At 41.7% G+C, this 20,448-nt stretch overlaps 1 protein-coding gene across 7 annotated transcripts in view; it reads left to right on the top strand.

Annotated features, from left to right (window-relative positions):
* The first annotated feature begins 5,153 nt into the window (after positions 1-5,153).
* CCSER1 (coiled-coil serine rich protein 1) overlaps positions 5,154-20,448 on the top strand; it is a 755,676-nt gene continuing 740,381 nt past the window's right edge. For 6 of the 7 annotated variants that reach the window (XM_076336758.1, XM_076336763.1, XM_076336765.1 and 3 more), the window contains exon 1: positions 5,724-5,920. The gene's annotated coding sequence lies outside the window, so the exon portion shown is untranslated. Of the gene's footprint in view, positions 5,199-5,723; positions 5,921-20,448 lie in introns of those variants that run through there. The other variant, XM_076336760.1, reaches the window with a different exon arrangement.

Consider the following 20,448-nt stretch of genomic DNA (forward strand, 5'->3'; position numbering starts at 1 on the left):
GCATTGCTCTACCTGGGCGACCGGTACTGAGCCAAACCTGTGATATGGAGTGCCTGTAACAGTTGTAATGGTGGACTGCAGGGCTCTTAGTCTATCTGTGCTGGAAGCCTTTTCATTAACTGGTCTTTTAGATGTTACACTGCATAGCATATGGGTGCACGTTATATATTTCCATGTGTTAATACATACACTTGGACATCCTACACTCCTCTGCATAATCTCAGATGATGTCTACCCCTTTTTTTGTCTCGTGTGTAATCTTTTGTCTGCAAAGTAGAGAAGTTGTTGCTTACTAAACATAGGAGGAAAACTTTCATAATTCTATACTAACTGAACAACTTTAGGCGCTATTTAGGCCTAAGGCAAACCTAATTAATGAGACTTAAATGCAGAATTTGCTCAGCCCCCCAGGTTCAGTGGTACTGTGGAAAGTTCCTGCTGTGATGATGCATTAGAGTCACAGATATGATAAAATGAGGCATACATTATTCTTTTTTAATCCTCTATTTTCTGGTACAGAATACCACCCTCAGACTATGTTTTCAATGCTAACACTCAATCTGTTTCAAACAGAAATACAGTTTTCCCTTTCAGCAGGTTTCCTTCCTATTGCCATTTTGTACAATGGATAAATAACAAGGCTGAAAAGAATGCTTGTCAACTTCAATTTTGCCAAACATGTAAATGTTATAAAAATAACCTTTAAAAAATCCCCAGACAAACCAAAATATTTCCACAATTTAAGTACAAAGATTACAAAGCTGAACAGAGAAATTACAAACAAATAAACCCTGGTAGCCTGGAGAACCAAAATATTTTGCCACGGGGATCTTCCAAGTGAAAGAGCTCAGAAAGAAAAGTAAAACTGACTTTATGTAGACTTCTGTTGTCCAAATAAAAAGCATGCAAACACACAAGGCAGCCACTGGATGTTTTTATTAGCTGCTGTTTGTAAAAATATAATGCCCAAGTCTGGAGTCCTTCAGATTTACGTACCCATGTGGAGCTTCAGGGATTACAATGGAGAACCGGGAGTTTGCTCAGCTACTGCAGGATTGGACCCTCAGCCAGTGTGCACAGATTTTACTGGGAAAATATCCTTCTGAGTTAGGACTGTTAAATTTTTCACTGCGACAGTCTTGCCAGTGAAACATTGAAATAAATACATTTACACTTACACAAAACTGCATTCTCCAGTTATGGCATATTTCTATATGGAAATGTAAACAAACTATACCGCTAAGCTCATTTATATGAATATTAGAGCTGGTAAGATTTTTACTATTGAGATTATACCAATAACAGTAAAGCGCGAAGCTTGCATATCAACAGTGCTTAAAACTGGACTAGCTAAAAAAATGTAGTCACAAAGCCGGTTTGTTAAAGAGAAATCTTTTCGCCGCCCTTCTGTGGTGCAGTTATACATTCACTGGCATCACAATTTCCAGCAATGGATGATAGCAACATCTGCGTTAACTATTTGAATCTGTTTGAAAAAAAAAATAGCAAAGCCAAAATAGATGAACTGAGTTGTTTTAACAGACTAAACAAGGAGTAAAGCAGGGGCATGGGGATTGACCCTTTTTTAATGCCAAACTGGAGATTTCTCATCAAAGGTAAATTCATGTCAGTTATCTCACTACAGAGATAGTCAAATAACCTTTCTTTGTTCAATTTAGTAAACTAAATTTTGGGAGTGTAAGGAGCATTTCTGTTTTTGAATTAATAGAAATTCTATATTTCTAATTGTAATTGTTCTTTCTGGCCTCAGTAGTGAAGGTGGTTATCTTCCTAAAAACTGGTGTCATTTGTGCCATTGGTACTGAGGGAGCCCAGTGACAGAGAGACTATAAATCAATTTACAGCCTGTTTAAAAGGAGGGGACAAAACCCATGAACATTAATTTAAAAACTGCTTCAGATTACTATTCTTTTACAATTAACTAAAGTGGACTTCAACCTCCTTTGAGATTTTAGTGTTAGTGTGGTAAAATTCATTACTTTTAACAACTGACCGGTTTCAGTGGCAGTATTTATTCAGTACATCGCACATGCATGGCACTATAGAGTAAGTGGAAGGTCACTTGATTAGTCTTTGCTCCAAAGGTGTAAGTGGATATGATCGTATGCAATACAAAACCAATACATATTGATTAGCGTGACAATGTTCCGCTGAACAGATGTTTCTTGAAAGGAGTGTGGAAGCAATTTGGTACAGGAGGCCTCCTTTGCCCTTTCCTGTGATGGTAAGGTAAAACAGGACCTGACCAGAGTGCTTCATGGTCGCTGTGGAGCAGCAACGCCCCCAATGCCAATGTAGCTCAAATAGTATTGATAGAGAAAAACGTTTAGTGAGGTCCATAAGCCATACATCCTGCAGACCTCCCAAGACACTGTGCCCTGGCGTATCCCAGTGCCAAGGTTAGGTTGCTCTCCCAGCCTGTGGTCGTGAGTCTCTGCTTGGCATACTTAGCTGTCCTCCCAGAACCGGTTCCTTTGAGGCTCATAAAATGCTCCTACAAATCAGAGATGAATCTGTTTTACCCCAAAAGAACTGTTTATAGCTATGGCCAGCCCCAAACTCCATGCAGTTAGGGTCACTCACGCAGACAACCACTGAGTGTCTGGTCTGTTGAATAAGGCAGACTAGCGCTTAATTCTCTGAGCCGAAGACTTGTCTCAGGAATACAGATGCCTGTTTGGCAAAGGGCTGAGGCCTTGAAGAAGGTTACACAGGGATGCATGCTCAACCCTGATGGATGTGGCTGTTGAAACCGGTTTTATCCCATGTGCCTCAGCTCCCCCTGTGCCTACCCTGGGGTGGATCCACACTGACATGTGGGGGGAAAAAAAAGAGATAAAAGTGTGAAAAAAACCACATCCCTCATTTATTAGGAAGGAGGCAGCATCAAGCATGGGGGATCATGTGAAATCATTGGTCGAGCAACAAGGAATGAACACAAACTGAGGGGGAATAGAAAAAGCAGACAGACGATGCAAGGGAATCAGACATGTCAGTTGTAGTGACTTTCAGGACCTTTATTTCTCAGTCGATGAGTATGTCTTGTTCCTGGTGAATCCGCACATCTCTGAATCTGGAATTTCCTCTTAAGGCTTTGTTGTGCTAGTAAAACCTAATGAAGATTTTGGTGAAATATCCTGTCATACAGAGAGCCTTTCTGCTAAAGTCATGGGGCCATACCAGTAGGAAACTGGTAGGAGAAGAGAATCAGGTTACGTGTGCTTGGGCAGGTCTGGGGTGTGGTGGCCATAAGTGTTCCTCCTCCTGTAGCTCCCATAGTTATTTGCTGGGGTCTCAGTTAGCAAACCTACTTCAAAACAGCTATTGCTCAATGCCTAAGCTTATTACAATATTTGGGGCTTTTTTCCCCCCAATTCACTAGAATGCAATTTAGTATTGGAAAAGCTGCTATTATTCTGTACAACCTCTAGCTGCTGGCTGCTGTTTGTCTGCCTGTGTCACTGTCAAAGCCTTGCCGGATTCACTGGAAGCATCACTTGTGAGTGTGTCTGGAAGTGCCGCTTAATCACAGGGGCTCACCTTTCAGGGCAACGACAGGCAGGAGAGTTTATAGAAATATGCAGGAGAGTCGGAGTTAACCATTGGGAGGCCCCGGGAATCTTCTACTGAATACAAGGAAGAAGGAGGAGGGTGAGAGACGGAGTTCGAAAATCATGCAAGACTCTTAGGAGAACCCCGATTCAGCAAAATACGGATTCCTCTGCCTCTAACTTCAAGGCTGTTCTGAGCTTAATAAAGTGGCTAAGCAGACTCATAATTTTAGTTATGGTAAATACCCTAGTCTTCGTTGAGATGGCTCATGCACATAGAGTTGAGTACACGCTTAAACGCTTTGTTGGGTTGTGAACGAGCTCTCAGTAAAATGATCTGGTTACTGCACGCTCTTGTTTGAAATTCCCAAATTGTGAAGGTAGGTACTTCCAATAATGAACATCTACTCTTGAGGTGGTGTCACATGAGATTTTTTGCCTTTTAAGTGTGGATGACTGGTTACTAAAAATCTGTTTCTCTCCATGTAGCATCATTGTGGTACTACTGTGTGCTGTGTATGCCAAACTTTCCTTTGTGACTGTAGAGCATTTTATCTGTTTTAGGTTTATTATCTGGCCCAAGAAGAAACAGAAACACCTTTATGTTTGGTCATTACGTTTCATAGAACAGTCGTGAACATGTTAGACTGATTGACATAGTTATATTTAAATATAATTAGGTATGGTGAAGTCACTTGTTTGAAAGATTAGCTTTTGTAAAGATGTATTTATAAGCATTCAGTTTCCTGGCACTTTCATACCAAACGTGACACAGACACAACTGCTTCTGCACTCCCACACAATTCTTATTCAGAATTTCAGCCAAACCTCATTGTTGCTGTTAAGTTGTAGCTGTATCTTGTGGAAATGTGTTTTACTCAAAAGTCTTCAAAACTCTGACTCCATTCTGATCTGCATTTCTCTGCATAAGCCTAATAGTTAAAATTTCTTTGGGTTCTTCAGTTTCAGGCTAAGCAATGATGTTACAGAATGATGAGCACACTTTGTTCCTATGGAGACTTAAGTCTGCCAAGTCAACGTGTTTCTTCAGTGCATTGAATTTTGCACGTTATTTTTTGTAATATGAGGGGACAGGGCACATATCTGCAGTCTGTCACTCGTGAACCATCTCTCATTTTACTCAGATGATGTCCTTACTGAGGCAAGATAGTTCACTTTGGTATGTGATGCAGGAACGATCCTGCATAAATTGGCAAGAAAAAACAGTATGAAAACTCAGTCATATTCCTTAAGTATTAGTTGCAGAGAACATGGTTATTCCTCTGTCTTACCTTTTCTTTCTGACTTGAATAAGGAACTTAATTCATTACATTTAAATGCCACGTAATTGACCTCTGCCCTGACCCAATATTCCAGGGGAATCATTCCTGCTCTTACACTGGTGCAGGCGAGACCTGCCTCTGGTGTCTCTACTACCGGAGACTACTTCTTAGACGCCGTTTCCTCGTTCCCTTCCTAGGATCGGCAACGCGCCGGGATGGCGATAGGGCAACTGGAAAATAATTACAAAACACGTATCTGAAAAGAGGATGAGGAAGTGAAATCAGACGGCTCCACCGCCCTACGGGAAAGGGGAAAAAATAAATACAAATCCCTGAGCAGATGGTGAGTGTAAACACACCGGAGCGGGGCCGAATTCCTCCCGGGGACACTCGGACTTTCGCCCCCCCTCGCGTGTTTGCCTCTCGCCTGAGGAGGCCGGGGAAGCTGCTTCGCCCGGCCCGCCCCCGCGCTGGCGCTGAGCCCGGCGGGGTGCGGCCCCCCCCGGCCCCCGCCTCACCGGTCCCGCCGCGGCGGGGGGCAGCGCCGGCAGGTGGCAACGCGGCGGGGGGCGCACGGGCGGACACGGACACGCGCAGCAACCCCCGCGACACGCGTGTGCAGACAGGCACACGACCCACGCCACGCGTACGGACACACTCATCACACACACACACACACACACACACACACACGCCGCGGGCACACACGCCGCGGGCACACGCGCACCGCACCGGCACACGCGCGGAAGCGCCGCCCCGGCCCGCCCCCGCCCGCCGCCTCCCTCCCCACACGCCGCCAATCCGCCCGCCGCGCACACACACACACAGGCACACGCACACGCCTGGCCGCAACATGACTGACTGACTGACTGACTGACTGACTGGGGCGCCGCCGCTCCGGACGGATTATTCACCCCGCACCGGGGGGACGCAGGAAACCACCCACCCACCCAGCGAGCCAGCGCGCGAGCGGGGCGGCGGCGCCGCCGCCGCAGGGGACCAGGAGGGTCCCCAGCCCCCGCCGGCGGACGGCGAGAGCCCCGGGCGCCGGAGGAGCCCGGCCAGGTAACGCGTCCCCCCCCGGGCGGTACCGCCGGGCTGAGCCTGCCGGCGCGGCGAGAGGGGGAGCCGGCCCAGGCCGCGGGGTACCCCGGGGCGGCGGGGGGGCGCGGCGGTGGGGGCCGCCTCGCCTCCCGCCCCTCAGGTGCTGAGGTGATGCGGGCGGTTGTCGCTCCGGGGCGTGGGCGACTCCCCTCGCCTGGCCTCGCCTCGCCTTCCCCGCCGGCGGGGCGGCGGCTCCTGGCCGCCCTGCGCCGACCCGCGGCGCGGCTGCAGCGGTGGCGGCGGAGGATCGGGGCTGCTGGTGCCGCAGCTCCGCGCTGATCCCTGGGAGCCGCGCTCCGGTAGCGGCGGGGATTAGCGAGGGCGGCCGGGTAGCGGCTGGCGGGGGGGACACCGGCACTAGCGTCTTTGTGGTGGGGCGGGCAGGGGCTCCGCGCCCGCAGGTGTCACCCGGGGACCGGCCCGGGGCAGAGGCAGCGCCAGCGGGGCCGCGGTGCTGGAGGGGGAGGCCTGGGGGCGTTGTGGGGCCCGCCGGGCCCGGCCTGCCGTGGGGCACACCGGGGGGAACCGGTGCCGCGGCGGCTGCACCTCTCTCTGGGAGTCAGCTCCGGCCTCACTACTGCAGGTGAAGGGGAGGAAGATCGGGTCCCTTTTTTGTGTGTTTTTGGCGTTTCTTCTTTCTTTTTTTTTCTCTTCTGTGTTTATTAAGCAATCTGCAATTAACCTGTGGGGATGACAGGGAGAAGTGGTTTTAGAAATGTGAGTGGGTAGGGCCAGGGCACTGGTGGTTGTGTGTGGCCTTTGCCATGGGGTGGAATTTGGAGGCAGGAGCTGGAGGATGCTGCCTGTGTTTTCCAAAAACGCATGGCATGCTTAAAAGGTGGAGCAGATGGTGATGGTAGTGCTTATAATGGAAGAGGTTTGTGGAAATCCCATGTTTCCTCTAGATAGTTTTTGTGTTGCTTCTCCAGGCTGAAAGAGGTTATCTTTCACTTGTGGCAAGGAACAGAAAGTTACTGTGAGTTGTCTTGCAAAGGAATGGGGTAGTCCTGCTTTTCCACAGAGAAGGGAACCCCCCACAGCTTTATGTCTCTGTCTTGCCTTTGAGATTGACAACAGTAAGTGTCTTGGCATAGAGAGAAACTGCGGTACGCTTTATTTTCTTATTGCACACCTTTATAGTTGAATGTAACTAGAAGGGAGACTCAGAATCTCCTCTTATCCTTTTCTACGCCAGATGTGTTCTTCTATCTAGTATATATTGCAGTTGAAGTGTTAAACTCTCAGGGGGTATGGAGATGGGGATGTGAGGCAAGGTCTACTAGTTACTTCAAACAATTCTCCTTGCTCATACTTAAGGAGGAGAGAAAGGAACACGTTGTAAAAGCAGCTTAGGAATATATAAAAGTGAAATATTAATGAACCTGAAAAGCTCAGATAGCAAAGACATTGCACCTAATCATTCAGCAGGTTTCTTGTCCTCTTTACAACTCCTCGTTGTATGTGTCCCTGTAGTACAAATGCAGCTGGTATAAAGGATAGCAATATTTGTATTTATCTAGCTAGAAGTAGTAATAGTATATAAAATCATTTTGCATTGGTGTTCATCTCTGCAGTGGCTTGCTTTAGCCATGATTTTTGAGGCTGCTGTAGGACAGAGAATTATTGCAGAAACACTAAAAAATATTTCAAGAATGTTTTCTTAGAAATGGAGATGGAAAGGGCTGACTCAGACCTGGAATAACCTAGAGGAACAACTAGCCTTAGAAATAGAAAGTCCTCTTAGAGACATGATGATGACGACTCTTTTCACTCTGAAGTTACTATTTATCTCTAGCATCCCAAGTGGAGAGCAACATCCTCTAAATAGGCAGCACTGTCTCAGGAGAAGGTAATACATGGCTGTTCAGGATCTGCTGAAAGTGTGTCTTACAAAAAAGGGATACTTTCTGCAAATTGGGGTTCCTTTACCCCTTGGAGTCTGGAGTGCAATGGTCCCTGTAGTTTGAAGAACTTCCCTGGTTTGGCTTGGAGGGATACTAAGTGCAGCAGCTTTCTGTGGCAGTTAAGTAAGGGAATTTCGTTCAGTGGGAAAGTTGTCTGTCAGCCCACAGGGTGAAGTCCTGTAGCCCTGGCTGTAGTCCCTGGCAGGACTTTTTGGAATAGCTGGTGCACGTTGGCTTGAGGAAGGCCTGCCTTCTGGAGAGCTCGGTGCAGGCCTGAGTAGGGGGATAGACATGGGGAGCTGTACCAGAAGGAGGACCTGGAACAGTACATAGGGTATGTACCATGTCAGGGTTACAAGAGATACCGTTTGGTATTTAAGACTATTAATCACAGAAGATGCTGAAAAAGCATCTTGTATCCTCAGATCTAAGCATATGGTTGTGTGCGAGCATGATCTCTCATGCTGCATAAGCTGTGTGTGGTTGAATTTCTCCTTCTTGATTCAAGCCTAATGCCTCACGTAAGCCTTTGTAGTTAATAGCTGGATGTTGAACAACTCAAAATAAATTTGGCAATGTTTTTGTTCGCTACATAGAGTGTTTCATAAATTGCAAGGGAGGTGTAGAGATGTTTCTCCATCTGGACAAATTCCCACTCCTCCATGAAGGTTCATGGAAGATTCTATGGCTTTGTTGGATTAGCCCATCTGGAGTATTTGGAAGGTCAGAATTGCATAAGGTCAATGTATGGTTTTTTATATGTTGTTGTGAATTGTGCAGGTGCAAGTCACTGAGAAAAGTATTTTGTCAAAATAATGGTAGATTTTGAAAAACATAACAACCTGCACATTCTGAGGACATGACATTTTCATAGAGCTTAAGTTTCTGGATTGTTTTCACTGTACTTCTGGAGGTGTCCTAATATAAGGAGGCTGTGTATTTACCAGGTGTTACAGACCTTTGAGGCAAGGTAAGAAGTGAAAGCTGCACAGTTGTTTTTCTGAGGTTGATTAATACAAGTAGAGCATGAGATGAAATAGCATTTGTGTGTCAGTGAAAGTATTAATGGAAAAGAAACCTTATAGACATTTCAAGTCAAATTAATAAGCAGTGCATACTTTATTTTTGGAATAACTCCCAGCTTGTTAGGGGGAAGAACTGAACTATATCCTGTATCTTGCAGAAGTTACTGCTTGTTATAAGATTCAGTGCCTCAGGTCTTCCCCTTGCGAGTGGTTTTGCTGTAATTGGAGGGGCTCGTCACAGGGGGGGGAAACAAAAGGAAACGTATACATAAATAATGGCAAGTAGGGGCTGGGTTTGTTTCCTGAGAAATAACTATGCAGCTTCATCAGGTTTTTCTCTCATTATTGCATTTATTTGGCAGTTTTCTGCAATGATGATAAACTGGGTTACCCTGATAAATTAAATATGCTTTTGTATTAGACTTTAGCTATTGAATGTGCTGGCTGTGTGAGATGGCATGTAAAATGCAGAACTTGTAAGCACTTAAAATGTGTTGTGTGATTTGTACTTGTAACATTTCATGTATATTCCTATGCTTCAGCAAGGGCCTATAACTTTGAGATTATGGAAAATGCAGCCATGTATTTTACATGCAATTGTATTAAACCTCAGTAGCTGTTTGCTAGTTAAACATGTGGTTACTTGTACTTACTGCTTTTCGACTTGTTCTCACTGCACTACCTGGCAGTGTGTATCACTTAGCTAAGATAAACTCACACACTCCGTGACTGAAGACTGTAGTATAATTTCTCCATTGTATGGCAACAAAATGTTAATGTTTCTTACAAAGTCTACTGCTTTTACCTGAAATGTGATCTGTCCTGTACAGGATAGTTGTTTTTTATAATAAAATACAACGATGGTACAAGGGAAAGAAACCACTGGCAAGCAATAAGTAAAAGCAGAAAAGTCCTGGATGTGGAAAAAGCAAGAAGTTTTTAAAATGTGTCTGTAGTCTGTTGCATGTGTTTTGTAATTCTGGACAAAAACCCACCCAAATACACTATTGAGGTGTATTATAGACCTGAATGATGATGGTTTTGTATCCAGATGTTCTGAGTTGACTATAGATGGTACTATTTTTTTGCCCTGGTTATTGCTATGAAAGTTCCTGTGAGTATTGAGGTACGAATGTGTGATTATTTTCTTCATAGATGGGAAATTGAAGCAGTGGTTGTGTTGAGGTCATACAGCTGATTTGTGATGGATAGACAGTTGAACTGGAATATGCATCCCAAGTTCCACAGTCTTATCTTAATGACTTAACTGTGTTAGTATAGGTTTTTTTTGATAATTTGGCATAGATGTGGAAACTTCTTACAGATCCAGTTGCAGGATTTGGGTGTAAAGTTATGCAGCATTTTCTCTATAAAGACTAATTACTAGCGGATTTTTTTTTTTCAGTCTAGGAGAAGAAGCTTTTCCTGGATTTTGTTTTGTTGTTAAGTTTGAGAGAAAGCAGTTCAGCACTCCTAGAATGTAATGACACTTTTACATTATTTAAGGAAATACTGCTTAATTTTTTTATAATGCTCTAGCATATCAGGAATTTGAGATCCAGCTCAGTCAGTAATGCTTCTGAGGGTCACAGCTGTCTTCCAGTGTGAAGAACCAGTTGTGACAGACTGGTAGGAAGCTTTAAAAAATACTTTCTACCTATACATTTTTATAGTACAAACCATTGCTTCTGAAAATATATTGATTGGTTCTAGTCCGTTTCCAGCTTTCTTCTTCTCTGTTTTTCCTTCTTTCACTCTTGTTTTCATGCCTCTTTCTTGCTCCTTCTTTGATGTGCCCTCTTGATGTGATCTCTTCAAATGTTTTAATGTGAAAATAGCAGCTCTCAAGTGATTTACTGATTTTGTATAATAGTGAGATTTAGATTTGGGTGAGAGTATAGAAGTATTAAACAGGTTCCTCATCTCTATGTTGCTTGTGACGTAGTCTAAACCTTGTCATTTGAAGCAGAACCTGTGAAACAATGACATCTGTGCAAATGTCACCTTCCAGTGATGTGAACCTGTCATTGTTAGCCATGCCAGCAAAATCTCAGGCCCTGAGAAAGGTGGAGTCGCCTGGTACAGCCAGAACATGGTAGGAGGGGTGTGCTGTGCTAAGGTGGTAATGGCAGCTTCTGCCCCCTCTGCCAGTATCCAAATACACCAGCATTTTGTGCTTTGTATTTTGTTCTGTGTACTAGGTAGTAGTTCCAAATTCTGCAGTGTCTTCTAGCTATATTTAGTGCAGTGCCAATCTGGGGGGTATATTTCTGAACTATCCTGGCTCATTTATTTATTTATTCATTTATTTAAAGTGTTTTGTGTTCATTTTTTACTATGTGACTGGTGAGGAGAGAGGAGAAGAGAGAAGTTTTGCTATCAATTCTCAGAGAAGTTTTGGCCGTTTAAGCCAGTGGCTGAACTGATACTGATTTGAACAGGAGCCTTGGTGACTGTTTTAACAGGTTTTATAACTTTCAAATATGCAGGCTGGATTCTTGATGACCAACTGAACATGTTGTGGCACAATGGAAACAGAATAACAGTCCTGCTGAAAATAAGGTCACCTTTCATTTTCTTTATTAATTGTCACCATACTTATTACTTTAGTCTGTGCAAGAAGAATCACATTTATTCTGCTGTTAACACAGAAGCTTTAAATAAGAACTTAATCTATATATTGAAAGGATGAAAGTGCTAACAAGCTAATTTCATTTGCAGTATTCAGAAATATTAATAAACTGCCTTGGTAAGCAGATTCTTCCAATGATATATTAACATTTTTTCTCTCTGTTGCTGAAGGGAGGTGACTGGCAGAAAATGGCGATAGGGAAAATGATGTGGCTTTCTCCATATTTATTTAAAGTAAAGTGATGCTGCAAGTCGATGTACATTCTTTCACATTCACAGACCTCTCAAATACCTTGAGAGCAAGATCGTGCCTTCAGCTGTGAGTGCAAGGTATCAGTTCTGCTTAAAATGATAAAGTAGCTATAGATAATAAATATCAATACATATAAAATTTTTAATATTTTTTGATACTTAAAACAAGTACTGTTGGGACACGCAGCATCTGTAGGAAATGGCATTTACAAATTGATATCACGTAACACAAATGTTTGTTAGTTTCAATATGCATGTAGAAGTGCAAACATTGTGGTATAATCACTTCTTGTGTGACTGCTTGGCTATTTGGGGAAAAAGGCATGTAGTATGTGAAGGTACACCTGTATGTCTTCCAGAGGCAGTCTGTGAAGGCATTCTAATTGCTCCACCTCCGTTCCTTTTGTTGGAGATTAATGAGCTGCCAAGGATCCTGGGGTGAGAGAGCCATGTTGGTATCTTCTATGCTCTTTTGGTTTTGCTGTTTCCCAACGTGAAAGTAGATGTGGTATAAGGAATGTGGTGTGCGAAGGTGATGGCAGGCTCTGCCTTGGCTGTGAGTAGCAAAATAATGTGGTTTTGTTTTGTGTGAATTCTCTAGTGTTTTGTAGCTATAGTTAGTGCAGCGATTATACTGTGGGTAGAAGACTCAAGCGTCCTAATTTGTCAGTGTTTTGAACCCTTTTTTTTAATGTAGCAGCTATAAACTCTGTGAGAAATGTTGGCCCCGTAAACCAGTGGTAAAACTGCTACTGATTTTAATGAAGCCTTGATTATACCCTTAAATAATATTTTAGTGTCTGTTAGTTTGCTTTGTACAGCATTTATTTTTGTCAAGGAATGATTTTCAGAAGTTACTGAGCATGTACTGTTTTGATGTTTTTTTGTTACATCATTAAATTCTTAGCACTTCTAAAAATTAGGTTATCAAAATTTTTCTTACAGTGAGTTGAGAGTCCAGAAGAATAGGAATTTTAGACTGGTCAAGACACTGCAAATATGATTGACGTGAATAAGTTCAGTCTGTCTGAAAATACACTGTTCTGTACCTATAGGCAGCTATTCTATACTAATGGTAATTACTCAAGGACACAATATCAGGTGGGAAACAAGGCATGTAGAGTTTTTAGGAAGTCCAGCTGGAGCAGAGGTTAAAAAGACCAGGGATGTTAAAATGATTGCCTGGATTTTAAGTTTTCAGAAGTTGATGAATAGTGGGAAGGTAGAAAGAAGAATAGAAGATTTGGGAAAACTGTGTTTTAAAATAAAATTGAGAATAGAGTTGCGGAAAACATGCATATGGAGTAGATGAGGAGGAGGAAGTAAAAGGAATATAGAGGAATTAGTTTGTCAGCTGTTAAGAGTTGACACCACAAATGGCTGCTTTTTATCTGCTAATCTTTATTTTATAGCTAGCAAACTCTGGGGCATCTGCTGAGACGGGGAAGAAAAAGACATAGAGGAGAGGTGGTGGGGAATGAAAGAAAAATCAGCTGTTATGTTCTCCTAGCTCCGTGCCTTTGTTCTACTCTACCACAAAAAGTCTGTTAGAAGAAATTCAGCGATTCATCACATTAGCCACAGGGTAATCTATATCCTCTCTAAGCCCTCATCTTAACATCCTGATCTTGGTCAAATATGTTTTTGGTGGCTGACTGTGGCAAGGTCTCAGCAAATTTCACACCGGTTTTTAGTACTTGCTCATGGCCCTTAATAAGGGAGTAATGTACAATTGTTTGTTAATGATAGGTTTTGTTACAGATTAAACTTTTAACAGGCAGAAATCAGAACCAGAAGCTACAAGGCTGTTTTAGACTGTCAGGTCTGCAGCTCTGCTACACTTGTGTGTATTTTTAATGTACAGAAAAGTTAGTTTGAACTTTTTTCATTTAGTGTTTGACATGAGCTAAGAGCATGCAAACAGCCACCTTATGTGGCATAGCTAAAGGCCTAATAACTTGATTATGCATCTGAATCTTCTTTGTCAAGAGACGCATATAATTTATACCTCTAATAGTTTCAAATTAAGAGTGTTAGCAGATGAAGAAGACCAGGGCATTAATAAGACTTGAATGAAGTTTTTAGCTAACCCATCCTGTAAGTTGCTTACAGGGATACATAATATTCCCTAGACACTGTAGGGATCAATTTTCTGGGATAAATACTGCGTACATACATATATATAAAATACAAGTATTCTTTGTGAAAGTCAGAAGGTAGGCTGTGGTGCATTCTAGATACAGAATAGTGAATGGTTCAGAAAAAAGGATTTATTTCATTTGCTTGCTCTAGTACAGTAAAATCCAAACACAAGTTCACAGCTTTTAAAATCTACTCTCAGATCTCTAAATACTTAATAACCAGGGGGGAGAAAATAACAAAACAAAAAAATACTACTCATCCTGGTTTTAAGGAGTTTAATATGTTGTGGGCAAGATGTTTCTGAAAGCTGTATGTTAGCAATACACACGTTATTTATAGCCTTAGTTTAAGAGGGCCTTAGGATGATACTATTCATTGAAGAAGGTAGCCAAGAAGTTACTATTGGAAAAGGGTGTGAGAATTTTAGAGTTTCTGTTTTCTCATGCTTTCATTTGAATTTGATTGAGAACCTACAGTGTAGCTATTTTATTGTGATTCTATATGCTTTGAAAATAGTCAAGGGAAAAAAAGTATGTATAAAGGAAGCAATTCTCTACTCGCATTAATGATTCTTTTTTCCTTCTAGTTTGCAATTGCCCAGGACAATGCATGTGACTTCCAAAATGCTGAAGTTGAACACCAGAGAAATCGTAAAACACACAGCACTGTATCTTTATGCAGCATTTTCTAAATATAGACTAAGTCTTTGTCATAAAGAGTTTGTATAGTTAAAATAAAACAAGACCTGACATGACACAGAACAGCTTGAGAGAGGCATGAGAGCTATTGGTGAGGAACTGTGAGGAACTGAACAACTGTTTCAAGTCAAGGATTTGAGGAAGGCTTGAAAGGACAGTGAAGATGGCCCACTCCCCCAGTTAAAAAAAAAAAAAAAAAAAAAAAAAAAGATACAGGAGTTTGAACTCCTTTTGTTGCCCAGGTTTTTGTTACTGGTTTTCAGAAACCACTATTTCTTTCTAATTTAGATAGTAAAAACAGTAACTATATGAAATCTGTGGAGATTTTTTTAGTAACAAATAATGAAGGAATTAAAAGCTGTTTACAAATGTATGCTTATGGGTCTAGATCCTCGGCTAGTATTACAGTACTGCTTCCTTCAATGGAGCCAAGCGCACCTATTGCTTGTAGCTCCTGTTTGGCCTTGTATTTGTTAGGCTGAGCAGTGACTGTTGACAGCTAAGTGAAAGAAGGATGGAGCAGGCAGGCAATGCAATAGTTTTTGAACTACAGTGCCTTTAGCACCTCTCCCTTGGTATATTGTTGGTTCTCCTCTGTTCCTCTTGAAGCTGGTTTTCTGTCCTGGAAGTCAAAAATGAAGCTTGCAAACCTTTGGTAAATTGTGTTGCTCGGAGGATGGAGGAAAACACAATACGGTGAAAATAGCTTATCCTGATTTCCTGTGGAAACAATACTTGCTATCCTGCTGTCCTGGTGTATTGTTTGTATGTTAATCTGCACCAGATATTTTTGAACTTGTTGGTTGCTTTCAGCAATATTTGACAAAAGAATGGAAGTCTTAAAACTTAATAAAAGTTTTAATAACTTTTGAGAAATCGGAGGGGGAGAGGGAGACTCATGTAAGTTCTCTGGCTGAGAGAAAAGCTGCCTGGTGAGCTCATTCTATGATCAGTATCAAAGAGTCAACCTAGGAGAGGAGTCTTTTGTGTGTGTCCTGGCTGCTGGGAGCTTCTTAGACACGAAAATGAACTAACCACAACATGCAAATCTGTGGGTAACTAGGCCTTGTTAGATCTGGTGCTCATAATGATATGTGAGAAAAAAGCCTGAGTGGTTTTCTTAAGTTGTATTTTTGTTGTTGTTGTTGTTGGGTTTGGTTGTTGTTGGTTGTTTGGGTTTTTTTGAATGGTATTCCTCCTTCCCCTGGGTTATTTTTACATCACCTTTTCCAAAAGTGTAGGGTGGAGCACTCATTCAGGGTGTTGGACTGATGCCTGTCTGATGAGAATTGATTTGTTTAAGCCCATGTGCTGTATCCATTTACACCACCTGCAGACTTGGCTTTGGTTTTGTTTTTAATACTTACCTACCTGAAATCCCAAGGAAGCATGTTGCAGGTGTGGAGCTTTTGTTAAACTCAGCTTTTGACTGAAAAGGTAACGGGTATTGTGTTTTTAAGTTAGTCTGTTTTCACTGACATCCAGCAAACCTATTAGCACAAGCAAAGAAGGCCAGACTTGACTTATTTTTTTTTTTATATTGTCAGAAAAGGATGGGGAAAGCCCAGACAAACCCTACTGTCAAGAAGGTGCAGATTAATTTGTTTTGCTTTGAACTAATGCACCTAAGTGCTTGGAAGAACAGAAGCCATGCCAACATAGTGAACTGCGTATTGGGCTGGCCGTAGTGTAAGTAACTGAAGGAAAGATCCCCGTTACAGATACGCAGCTGAAGACAGGAAACTTGTAAACTATGCTCTGTTGCCATTCAACATCTCTCTGGTACCTCTGGTTTAAGGAGGTGTGTTAAAAGTAGAGAAGTAGGAGAAAACTCCAGATAGAGGCATCTGTTCTTCTGTGCAATAGCAAAACACTTGCTAATCAGTAGTGAATGCAAAATCCAAATATTTGTATTCAGATAGTGTGCAATCCTACCAAAGTGTTTTAAGTGGTTTGTTGCTCTAGTAGAAGATGAGCTTAGAAATAAAGCAAGGGTATCTTTGTGTCAAGAGAAGCTTAACAGACATATGGAACGGTAAGTTTCAGTACTTCAGTCGTTACGCTAAGATTTAGAAAGCATATTGTGTTTCTCAACTGTAGCTGATCACAATTTATGGTGGAGAACATACAGAATAAATATTGAAGAGAGTGACTGTGAAAAATAATGATATGGTGTGAGTGTTTGGCACAGTAACAACAGCAAAACCCTCCTCATACGGTTATTTTAGAAAACAGTTTGGGCAGGGTACTATAGTGATTATTTGGGAGCATGTTTATATATAAAATGAGCTTGGCTTGCTCTGTCAGACAGGTGTGCATTGCCATGTTCCTGTAAAACCATTTGCTGAGCTTGTGTGCAGAAAATGCACCTTTTTATTGGAGTGAAAATTTCAGCTGAGATAAACTGGTATGCAGGGTACAACAGAGTGACTCAAGGGTGAAGCATCCTTTTTAAGCTGGGATTCTTGCTTTGGCACTGTGATAGTTTTGCCTTTGTTCATGTAGTTTCGCTTCAGTCAGTGCTGGTTGCACTTCAGTTGTGCTCTGGTTACTGTATATGCATATGAGAGACATTTTGTAATTTATCAATTATGAATGATTGTTATTCAGGAAAGTTGTTTCATGGGCTACTTTATTATCTTGAATACCGCAGACCTATAATACTTAGGGGTTTACCAGCGGGATTTAATGAATCTGTGACAATAGAAACAATTACAGGGGTGGTGGAAAGAATCCTTGAATGTATTATTTTTATTTCCCTGGAGTTAATCTTCACATATCAAAGTAAATTACCCAGAATATGCTGCTTAGATGTCTTCTGGATTCCCAAGTCAAAAGCCATTATGAACAAAATGTGATTCTCTTTATTCCCTGTCCTACAATCCTTACTCAGAGTATGGTCCTAGTGAAGTCAATATAACTGAACAAAGTAATATTCTATATACGTTCGTGGTATTAAGGGAAAGATGGCAGTCACTGCAATACGTATAGGTGAAATTATTTCAGGAGATATTTGCCATGAGGTTCCCCCTCCCCCGCCATTAACTAGATTTTTGCCATTAGTTGATCAATGAGTGAAAAATGAACAGGTGTTTTTCCTGTAATGAAAGCTAGGTCATAGCCTGTCATATCATTCTGGGAAGATTTTTATAAAGGGTGCAATGTTTTGTCATGAATCTAATTTTCCAAATCAGTCGAAGACCCGTGGAGGCATGTGCTGTGCTAGAATGAAGTGTTTCCATACCACACTTTGTCCATTTAATGCCCTGAGGGTTTTCCTACCGAGTGGCATTTACTGGAGAGGTCAGATTTGATGGAAATTGAAATCATATCCTGGCTGGAGATGAAACAGAATATATTTTGTATTTGTTTATTTGTCTAGGAGTAGATACACACAGCGATGAATTTCAGTGTAATCCTCAAACTGTTTACTATGTTGTGCTAATCTCTACAGCTACATCTGATTACAAAAGAAAAAAAGCCACTGGTAGTAGGCTTTAAAAGTTTCTGCCATCTGTCCTGGTGCCTACCCTTCGTTCACCGTAAGGATGTATTGTGAGCAGCTTGACAGGCTCCCCGTGTATTGCAGCCTTTTATGCTGTTTTTACCTTCTGTCTCTCTTTTGGGCTGTCTGTTGAAATAGAGCAGCATGTGGGTCTTCTGTTTCACCTGAACAATGCGGATCCTGAGATCCTTTGCTTCGGTTGCTTAGCCTAGCAGCTTTGGATTTGGGACCTTCTTTTTATACTGTACCTGAAACAACAGCTTGCGCAGCGAAGTTTTCACAAGGAACAGGTCTCCTAGGTCTATTCCAGCATGAGAAACTGTGTGCTTTCCAGCTCGTTCATCCTTGGGATCTTAGTGCTCGCGGGCTGGTTTTACCCTGCATACCTTGTTACCTGACTGCATCTCCAAACCCCTACCATGTAAACGACTGTACCCTTTAGTTAGCTTTCTGGAATGCGCTCATCCTTTATCCTCATCTGACACTTCACTGTTTCTGTCTGTTGGGGAGATCTTGCTAGATTTGAAACCATAGGAGGAGGGGATGGCATGTACTTCTAGCAAGACAAGAGCTTTCTGGCAGCTCCTGGCCTACTTTATGGTGCGTATGAGTTAGTGTAGTTGAAAGGACTATGATTACTTGTGATTGCTGTGGAGGAACAGGCTGTCGTCTTTTGAAGAGCTGAGTAAGGAGCACAATTCACAACAAAGTTTTCCATGCTGAAATACTTCATTCATCTAAATCACATTTTGTCAATGTCCTGGATGTAATAAACAATATGTCATTAAAGCTAGTTATGACCTCTATGGGCTTTTGAGAAAATACTATCATTACTGAAAAGCTGGGTTAATCTCTCCCTAAATCCGTAAGTAATTCAGGCTGCTGTGGTTACTGTGGTTTCAACACTCTTCCCTAGAAAGCACAGACCATGTGAGTGATGGAGATCAAGAAAATAATCTGCAGATACAAAATCTGAGAACTAATCCCTGTATTTTTAAATATTCGATGAATAATTTATTAAAATATTTTAAATATTTAAAGTGTATTTAAAACACCATTTCAGCAACTCTCACTTCTTTGGATTTTTCTTTCTAATTTTTTCGGTTCATGATAGAGGTTTCAGGTATGCTGTTATTTCCCTCCCTTAGGCTGTATTGAAATGAAGTATTAGTTCAAGACGTGAAATTGGTGATGTCACTGCGTGGGTACAGTAAGGCATAGATACCTAAAAGATTTTAAATTTCATGGTGGAAATCCCTTAAAATAAAGTTGTGGATTTAAGAGAGAAGGCTGTACTTAATTTGAATTATTCACACAACTTGATGAAGGAATGAGTGCTTTCAGAAAATGTAATTATCAAGTTTTAAAGATTTTTGGTTTAAAGGATTTTTGCCTCCCCGATGTATATATTCTCTAGATCAGTTGTGATGTGAAAAATAGAGTCAAAAATAATATTTGTAAGTTGTTTTTTATGCTTAAAACATATTATCTGTGTTTATTGGTTGTCATTGGCTATAACAAATGAAATTAGGTGTGGCCAGTTTTAAAAAACATAGTATTTTCTAACACGCTCTTCGTGCAATGGGTATGTAAGCTTGAAGCTTCATGCCAAAGTGTGTGGTGAAGGTTAAAAGTCTGTATGTTTTCAAAGGAATGCAGGACAAGTTTATGGAAGGGAAATCCAATGACTGTTACCAAGTATGCAGAAATTCTGACATGAAAATGGTAGGACATGGGAAGAATATTTTGGGGGGCAGTATCTTATGTCCTTCCTGGACATAAGGTTTTGCTCATGCCTGAGGCAAGTGTGCGGGCTGGCTGAATCTTAGGAATGGCTGCGCCAGATTGAAGTTCTGCATTCACAAAGTGTCCTCAAATTAAAAGTGTTGACAATTGTAGAAATGAAGAACTGAAAGTCTGCGAGAGCTAGTTATGTCCGCAGTGCCCAAGATAATGCAAATTGCATGAGCTGACAATCTTATTCTGTGAGCTAGGGGAATGCTGCTGATCTTCTTTTTGTTTTTTGAACTTCGATAATCCACTGTCCCATGTGGCCAAACAAGGGAGATCTTGTTTTCTGTGTATCAAATGATGGCAACAATTTCTTGGCAGCTGAATTAATTTCAGATTCTGTAACGTGACTTCAGATTAACGTTAGATTTCTCATAGTTAATGGTATTTTAGCCTCTCAACTCTGTTCAGAGGAAGGAAAAAATCCTCTCTCTGAGGAATTTGTGTTTTAAATCTGATCTCCCCTACTTTCTTATATAGCATGTGTGTGTCACAGTTTGACCCCTTAACAGATCACAGTGTGAAGAGCACTGTGGCCGTG

Source organism: Aptenodytes patagonicus, chromosome 4, assembly GCF_965638725.1.
Source record: "Aptenodytes patagonicus chromosome 4, bAptPat1.pri.cur, whole genome shotgun sequence".
Lineage (NCBI taxonomy): Eukaryota > Metazoa > Chordata > Aves > Sphenisciformes > Spheniscidae > Aptenodytes > Aptenodytes patagonicus.